Raw genomic sequence first — 8909 nt, forward strand, 5'->3', positions numbered from 1 at the left:
CCCAGCCCCATATATCTTGTTGTATAATTTGTAGAGCAAAAAAAGTGAGTGCTACCAGCAGCACCCTCACTGGGGTGGAAAAAACTATCCCACTTAAGGTTTGCACACAAGGAGGAGCTTGGATACACTGGTTGAATTGTCATGGGAGAAATGACCACGTTTTTCATTCGTGGAACAAGAAGGATTCAGGCAGTCAGGCTGATCTGGAAACCCTCCAGGATAATTAGAGTTGTCTCAGAAGTCCTGAATAATTCACATCACAACATCTGTAAGTCCATGCTGATGGGAAAGCTTTTCCCCATGCAAAAAAGCCTCTTCCAGAAGGCAGCCTCTGTCGAGTCCCCCAGCTTCAGGATTGATCCCAACACACATTTACATCTATGCCACCACTGAGACTGAAAGAATCCACCCAACATTTGACTTATATTTTCTATGTGTTCCTTCCTTCTTCCCTGCTGATTCAGAATGTTGAAAACATCCCCTTCTGTTTATATGCTTTAATTCTCCCCCTTCCACTGTGAACCAATTCTCATAACCTTTCTGCAAAGGTCTCATTTTTCACACCTTTCCCAGTTGCTGCTGCCTCCCCTCTGAACTTTCTCACAATGTCTGGCTGGAAAACTTTGCCAGGTTTTGTAACCTCATTCTTAAGAGCAAGTACCAGGGATCTTGTGGAGTGCATTTGGGAGCTCTGCAAAGCAAGACAGCAGAGGGGCTATAGGAGCAGCTGCTATGGAGATGGGTCTTATGACCTAGTAAATTACCCCTTGTCAGCATGTAAATGATACTGAACATAGTCATAGCCTGTCCTGCTTGTCAAGTAAAACACAAAGGTGGTTTAAACTACTTCACAAGCAAGAAGTGTAGAGTTGTGAGGGCTTGGCTGGTGAACAGATTGTAACTTGAACTCATTCATTTACAACTGAGATGTATTCAAAAACTGCACTGAATTAGCCAGAAAAATGATTGTGATACCTTCCCAAAGTGGATGGTGTCTTTATTTCTCATTTGTGGGTTTATCAGGAACAGTGCAACAGAAAAGCAAGGGGGCTTTGGATGTTTGCATGCAACACTTGGCTGTGTTTTAACTATGTCTTTCAGGACTTTATGAATTAATAAAGCTGCTTGTTGTTGTTATTCTTCTAGTTATTATTATGATGGGATGAAAGTTAGAGAGGTCTCGTTTTATTTGATCCAGATAAAACAAGATCTTTCCTTGAGATAACACTTTACTCCCATAACAACTCTTGCACAAGACCAAAATCCCAACAGGAGAATTGTGAAATAAGAAGTGGTGAGAAAAAAAACCCACCCAATGTTTAGGCCATGAGATGGTGAAAGCATCACTCCACAGTGAGTGGTTTATTTAACCACACATCACCCAGGTACTCTGCGAGGAGAAATCTGAGGATGCTTTGCGTGGGTGAGTCCAGAGGTCTGCTGAAGAGTATCAGGAAGTGCATGATGCAAACTGACCGAAGTGGCACGTGCTGCAGTGCACAAACACGTGGTGTCGTTACACTTCTGTTGCGTTTACTCAGAAGTCTCCCTGTGAGCAGTCGAAGGAAGCAGGAGGCTGGAAAAGCAATTACACCGTGGGAAAAGAAGAACAGCAGTTAACATGACATTGCATGTGCAGACTAAGAGTGTTGTGCAAAACCTTCCTGGTTGAAAGCTGGCCTTTATTTCTGGGTTTGATTACTGTTAAAGAGGGTAAAAGGACATTAGAATCATAGAATCACAGAATGGTGGGGTTTGGAAGGGACTTTTAGAGATCATCCAGTCCAACCCCCCTGCAGAAGCAGCTCCCACCTAGATCAGGTCACACAGGAACGTGTCCAGGTGGATCTTGAAGACCTCCAAGGAAAGAGCCTCCACACCCTCCCTGGGCAGCCTGGGCCAGGGCTCCCTCACTTCACACTGAAATAGTTTTTGCATATGTTTAAATGGAACTTTTTGTGTTCCAGCTTCATCCCATCACCCCTTGTCGTGTCACTAGATACAATAGAAAACATGCTGCCTCAACTTCCTGACACCCACCATTGAGATATTTGTAACTATTAAAGAGATCCCCCCTCAATCTCCTCTTCTCCAGACTAAAACAGCCCCAGGTCCCGCAGCCTTTCCTCATAAGGAAGATGCTCCAGTCCCCTGATCATCTTGGTGGCCCTGTGCTGGACAGTTCTCTGTCCCTCTTGAGCTGAGGAGTCCAGAACTGGACACAGTACTCGAGATGAGATGACATTAGACTTCAGACAGCAGATATATCAACCAATTAAAGCAAAGGGCTCAAGAATGCCTGTTCCTTAAACTAATTCTGTTGTCTTATCCAACAGTGAGTCTGACTGGACACTCACAAACTGGTGTTCAGTTGCCTTTGTGACACGCTGGAGTATGCTGCCTAGCCTTGAGCTGATACTCAAGAATAGATATGTTTCCTCTCTATCCTGTACCATACCTGCAAATTCTGTTGTTGGTGTATCCCAAACCCCAGGAGCTTCCCAAATGACACTCATTTCTTCCCATAGACTGAATTAGTTTCACTTGACTCCAGTCTTTATCTCTGTGTTAAGACTAGGCTCTGATTGTAGCAGAAATATTGTGACCAGTAGGACTAAGGTTGTGGTTGTCTCCTTATACTCAACACTGATGGGGCAGCACCTCTAATATTGTGTTATAAAGAGACTGAAATGTTAGATTGTGCCTGAAGAAGGGCAACGGAGCTGGGGAAGAGTCTGGAGCATGTGGATCATGAGGAGCATATGAGGGACCTGGAGGTGTTTAGTCTGGTGAAGGGGAAGCTGAGGAGAGACCTTGCTCTGTGTGACTCCCTAACAGAAGGCTGTGGCTCGAGGAGAATCAATCTCTGCTTCTGAGTTAAAAGTGACAGGAGAAGAGGAAATGGCCTCAATTTGTGCCAGAGGAGGTTTAGGTTGGAGTCAAGGGATGATTTCTTCCCTGAAAGGATTGTCAAGCCCTGGCACAGACTGCTCAGGGCCATGGTGGAGTCCCTATCCCTGGAAGGATTCCAAAGCCATGTAGATGTGGGGCTGAGGGACATGGGTTAGTGGCAGTACTGGGGGGACAGTTGGTCTCCAGGAGCTTAAAGGTCTTTTCCAATCTCAATGACTCAGTGATTCTAATATGCTTAAATGCAAATGTCTAGATATAGACATGATGTGAGCTGGTGGTTGATGCTCCTTTGGCAGCTAGTGGAGATCTAGTCAATACAGTTGATAGGGGCTGAAGAGAGACTCAGCTCACTGTGTAGAAGGATTTGGGCTTCCCAGAAGACCTGATTCCCAGCCCTCAGCCCATGTAGATGCCCATGTTCCAATGCTTAACAACCCTTTTGGTGAAAAAGTTCTTCCTCATCTTCAATCTAAACTTCTTCTGGTGCAACATGAGCCTCTTTCCTCTTGTCCTATCACTGTGTGTTGTGTTGAGGGCACAGTTCTCTCCTCCAGGTATTTCTTTAGTACTCATTAAGGGGCACAACATTCTTTAAATTGAGGATAAATTGAGGATAAATTGAGACAACATAGCATTCCCCTTGGGCTGGCAAGGAGGGCACTGCTTGGGGAGCAGAATATATCTGCCTGGGTAGGAAAGAGAATGGAGCTGTCAGTCTAAGCATGGAGTTATCATGGCAGCTCTATTTCCAGCTGCACTTGATACAGAGCTTTATCTAGCAGTGATGCTCCAGCAATATCTATTCACTTAGGAAACTTGGCAGAGGGATGCTTACCTTGAGAGATCCGTTGGGGCTTACACAGCTAGGAATGGATTTGTGCTGTCTGCAGCATTTCTGAACATGGCAAGAAGCAGACTGTTAAATGCACAGGGAATGTGAACATCAAGCATAGTCCTCTGACAGACTTTAGGCACCAGATGGAAGAATCAGCAGCTGAACAAGGACTGGAAAGGTTTAGATTTTGGGCTTAAATATCTAAGACAACCAGCCAAATCCGTTTGTGGACCTTGAACTCATCATTCTTCCTCAACAGGAAAGGAGCTCAGTTTAGGGGTGATGGGTCCGGTTCAGCAACGCAGTATCTTGCCTGATGTCTGTGGTGAGACATGCAGTCTTGAATCACATATGTAAGGCAAGAAACACAGGCTAAGGTCTGTCACAAAGAGCTTTTTTTCCAACAGTAAGAAACTCTCAGTCTATGACTCTTGCCAGAACATTTTGTTGCAGCATTTTAAAGTGGAAGGCAGTGGAGACATGAAACTCGTAAATGTTATTAAAAAAGCACCAATTGCAATAGAAGTTCACATGATGGGAGGAAGTTTTACAACAAAACCCCATTCTTTTAATGAGAACCTTACCTCATAGGTCTCTTCTGGAATTTCAAGAGGTTCTTTTGCCATTATTTGGTTTTATATTCTTCCTGTGCCTCAGCCCTAGTTGGTGTGTTAAAGATCGATAAAGATTTACATGGTTTCAACGGCCTAACCTTTGGTTTGTGTTTCGTTCTGTTTTGTTTTGCTTTGTTTGTGTTTCAGTGACAACTGGGGGAGAGGGAGGGAAGGATGTTGTTTAGCATCAGGCAATTGAAATGTTTCCTCATCTCCTCCAGAACAAAGATAATAAAAGCAAACTGAATGTTGCAATGACTTTTATTTTTGTAGTTGTATGAGAATGTCCTTGCTGCAGCAGGAAGAACTGAACTCCAGATGAAGCTCTGGCCTTACAGTGCAAACATTTCCCAACTTCAAGTTTTTAGAATGCTTATGGAAGACTTTGAAAACATTGATTTTACTTATGAGCTCTAAAACTGAAAAAACCCCACCTCTTCCATCCCAGAAAAAGCAACATTACGTGAACTCAGACTTCCACGAGCAGACTCTGCCCACATCTGACATCATCAGCCACTTTTACCATCTCTCTGGACTCTTCTACTGTCAAGTCCTTCCATGACTTCAGCACAGGGAGCAGATAGCAGTAACAGACTCTGCTGCTGAGAAGTTTCTCTGCTACTTTATTCCTCACGTGACTCATTCTTCTTGTTTTACAAAGATTCAGAGAATAATTCAGGTTGAGAGGCGTCTCTGGAGAGCTCCAAGTCCAGCTCCCTGATCAAAGCACGGCCAGCTTAAATGTCAGAAGTGGTTGCTCAGGGTCTTGCCCCGATGAATTTTGAACATCTCAAAGGAATTTCAAGAGTCTGACCTCTCTCATTATAAAGAATTTCTTCCTTATGTTCAATCTGAGCTTGCCCAGCTGCAACTCTCAGCGGCTGCATCTTGTCCTTTAACTGAACACTCCTGGGAGGAGTTGATGTTGTCTTCTTGGCAACTGCCCTATTGAGAAAAGATTTCACCCTAAAACTTTCTCTTCTCTGAGCTGAACAAGCCTAGTTCCCTCCATCTCCTTTTCAGATATCATCTGCTCCAGCCTCCCGACCATCTTGGTGGCCTCTGTTGAACTCACTCCAGTTTGTCAGTCTGTCTCTTGCACTGGGAGGCTCACAGCTGGACAGAGGAACCAGATGTGGTGTTAGATTTGCCAAATAGAGGGGAGTAACAGCATCCGTTGACTTTCTAACCAAGCTTTTGCAAATACAGCTCAGTATGCAGCTGGATTTCCTTGTCACTAGGGCATGATGTTGATTCATGGACAACATTGTCCACCCAGACCCTCGGGTCCTCTTCTGCAAAGGTACTCTCCAATCATCTTGTCCCTAGGCTGGAGTGTTGCTTGTTCTGTCCAAGACATAGGTCTCTGTCGAACATCACGAAGCTTCTATCACACCATTGCTCTGATGTGGAAGGTCCCTCTGCATAGCAGCTCTACCCCAAACATGTCAACCAGTGTTCCATCTGGTGACATCCACAAACATGGTAAATACATGGTCTCTGCTTCTGCTTCTGATTTAATCCTGACCATTCCTTCCCATCTGTCCTCCAAATTGCTGGTTTAGCTGTACTCATGCTCTTTCTATTCTCCCCACTCCATGCTTCCTGCCAGTTGTCTGTCCCAAACCTTCTTCTCCTTGGTGAGTTTTCTGCCTGAAAACAGATTTCTCTCCTCTGATGTTGTCTCAGGACTCTGCACTCCTCTCTCCACTCCCCTTTCTGGGAAAGTCAGAAACAGTAGAGAGGAATGTCTGTGGAGGCTCCTTCCTTGGAGGTCTTCAAGACCCGCCTGGACATGTTCCTATGCAACCTGATCTAGGTGACCCTGCTTGTGCAGGGGGGTTGGACTGGATGATCTCTAAAGGTCCCTTCCCACCCTACCATTCCATGATTCTATGACTCTATGTCTTTCATCCCCACCTTCCAGGATGTTTCCTCATAAGGAACACAGCTTACAAACTGGAAAATGTGTGTCCTGATGCAATAACTGCTAGAAATGGACGGAAGGAAGAAATCTGTGGAACTCCCTTGGCTTTGCAATGTGACAGTTGCTCTTGGGGAAAGTGACTCTCACAGTGCTGCAGGACTGTGTCCTTATACTTGCCAGAATTATGTTTAGTGTCATGTTGCATCATCCCCCCAATGTCTTTACTTGTGAAATGTTGCACAGCCTCACGAGCTCTCCTCAGAAAGTTCTACTGTGCTTATTCTGTCTCTTTTCCCTCCTGTTTTGGTTTCACCCTGTTTCCCTATTTACTTTATTCTTCTGTCTGCCACCCCTCATTCATCACATATTTACAGGTAGATAGAAAGTGGCCTAACCAAGATACCCACGTCTCCTCCTGCTTCACACAGCTCAGCTCTGACTGCCTCATTGCAAAGCTTTTCCCTTCCCTCTCTCATGGATGCTCTTCAGTTTCCATTTACACTTTTGACTGTCACCCATCATGAAGAGCTGAACTGTACTAAAACTCTTCTCTATTTCCCTTCCATCTTTTACTTCTGTATTTAAAAGGTCTGTAGATGTGATCCTTAGGGATGTGGTTTAGGGGTGGACTTTGCAGTGCTAAGTTGGACTTGATGATCTTAAAGGTCTTTTCCAGCCTAAACGATTTTATGATCCTTCATTTCTGCTCCTCTGTTATCTGTCTCGTAAGGCATCTTCTCACTTTTCCACTCCAAGAAACAGGCTGAACTTCACAGACATCCTCTAATCTTTGGGGTTGAGGAGAAGTGGATAGGTGCTTATTACTGCCTGTTCCTCTGGGGTATTTTCAGCACTCTGTTGCTTGGAGAGAATTACAAAAACACTTTGTTTTCTCCTTTTCCTGTCACTCACCCTGAGCTCTCTGATGTCTCTAAACTCCTCTCATTGCACTTTCCTCTTCTTTCTTGGCAAAAGAAATGGCCTAACCCATAACACCAGAATCTACTCTGACTGGGCAGTTGAAATTTTGTCAAGAAGCTGCAGACTCTAGACTTAGTTTTTGCTCCTTCCTTATGGATAAGTTTCATCCTTCACTCAAACTAAACCACGACACCAGGTGAGGGAGCACTGGCAGGGGCTGCCCAGATGGGCTGTGGAGTCTCCTTCTCTGGAGCCATCCCAACCCCAGCTGGATGAGTCCCTGTGTGCCCTACTCTAGGTGGTGCTGCTCTGGCAGGGGGGTTGCACTGGATGAGCTTTTCAGGTCCCTTCCATCACTTTTCTCTGATTCTGTGAATGATTGTTTTGTGAGTGACAAGATATTTAACTTGCTCCTTCTGAGAACAGGGCAGAGAAGGTGTTGTTGGGTAGCTTTATTGTATTTCAGCTCTCCAGATGCTCAGCACAGCTTTGAAAGAGCAGGCAACTATCATTGGAAAGAAGTGAAAGAATCATATATACATCTGGACAATCTCAACTTTTCCTGTTGCTTGTCTAAGACACACTACAGGCCCCTGGATTTCAGAGGACTGTGCGTTTTTCTTTTAAAAGCAGACTTGTTTCAGATTGTCAAGGTGCAGGCTGTAAATTTAAGCACCTAAAAAAACCAAATCATGGATTGCTTTTGCAAATCTTGATCAAATTTCTTCACGTGGACAGGCATGAAACAAGAATCCACAGGCCTCAGCACCACGGGCTGTCTGTTGTTATAGGAGACCATTTAGTGCAGACTGTTCTAATTTAGATTAAACAAAGCTAGTGCTGAGGTGATGTGTTTCTCATACTAGGCTGTGTGTGTCTGTGCCTTTGTACATGTGTGCACAAACAAAACAGGCAATTGTTTATGGAAAATAGTATGGCCTAAGGATACCTTGCCATACAAGGTAAGACACGTTTTTATCTCTTGTGGAAATACAGAGGATGTGGATTGTGGCTTTGGTTTCACAGAATCCCTGAATGGTGGGAGTTGGAAGGAACCTCCAGAGCTTCTGCAGCCCAAGCCCTTGCTAAAGCAGAATCCCCTTGCTCAGGAGGCACAGGAATGTGTCCAGGTGGGGTTGGAAACCTCCTGAGAAGGAGCCTCCACACCCTCTCTGGGCAGCCTGGGCCAGGGCTCCCTCACCTCAGCACCAAAGGACTTGCTCCTCCTGGGCCAGGGGCACTTGCTGTGTTCCAGCCTCTGCCCCTTCCCCCTTGTCTTGACACTGGCCACCACACAACAAACACTGGCCCCAGCTTCTCCACACCCACTCTGGAGGGATTTCTCAACATTTCTGAGGTGCCCCTGAGCTCAGGCTTCCCTTCTCCAGGCTGAACAGCCCCAGGGCTGCAGCCTTTCCTCCTCACACATGTTCCATCCCCTCAGCATCTTGGTAGCCCTCTGAAGGACTTTATCAGCAGTTCCCTGTCTCTCTTGAACTGAGAACCCCATGTTTGTTTCTCCCTAGGCAAGCAAGAGGACACTGAATGGCATGGGGAATAAATGGGAAGAGGAAAGCTCCTGAAACATTGGGAGGTATTTACTGCATTTTATTCTAATAAAACTGAGCATGGTCCCTGAGCTGAGCATGGTCCCTGCAGAGAGATCTGTAGCAAGAGGATATGGTACTGCTAAGATCTT

This window comes from Colius striatus, chromosome 1 (genome assembly GCF_028858725.1).
Source record: "Colius striatus isolate bColStr4 chromosome 1, bColStr4.1.hap1, whole genome shotgun sequence".
In the NCBI taxonomy this organism is placed as follows: Eukaryota; Metazoa; Chordata; class Aves; order Coliiformes; family Coliidae; genus Colius; species Colius striatus.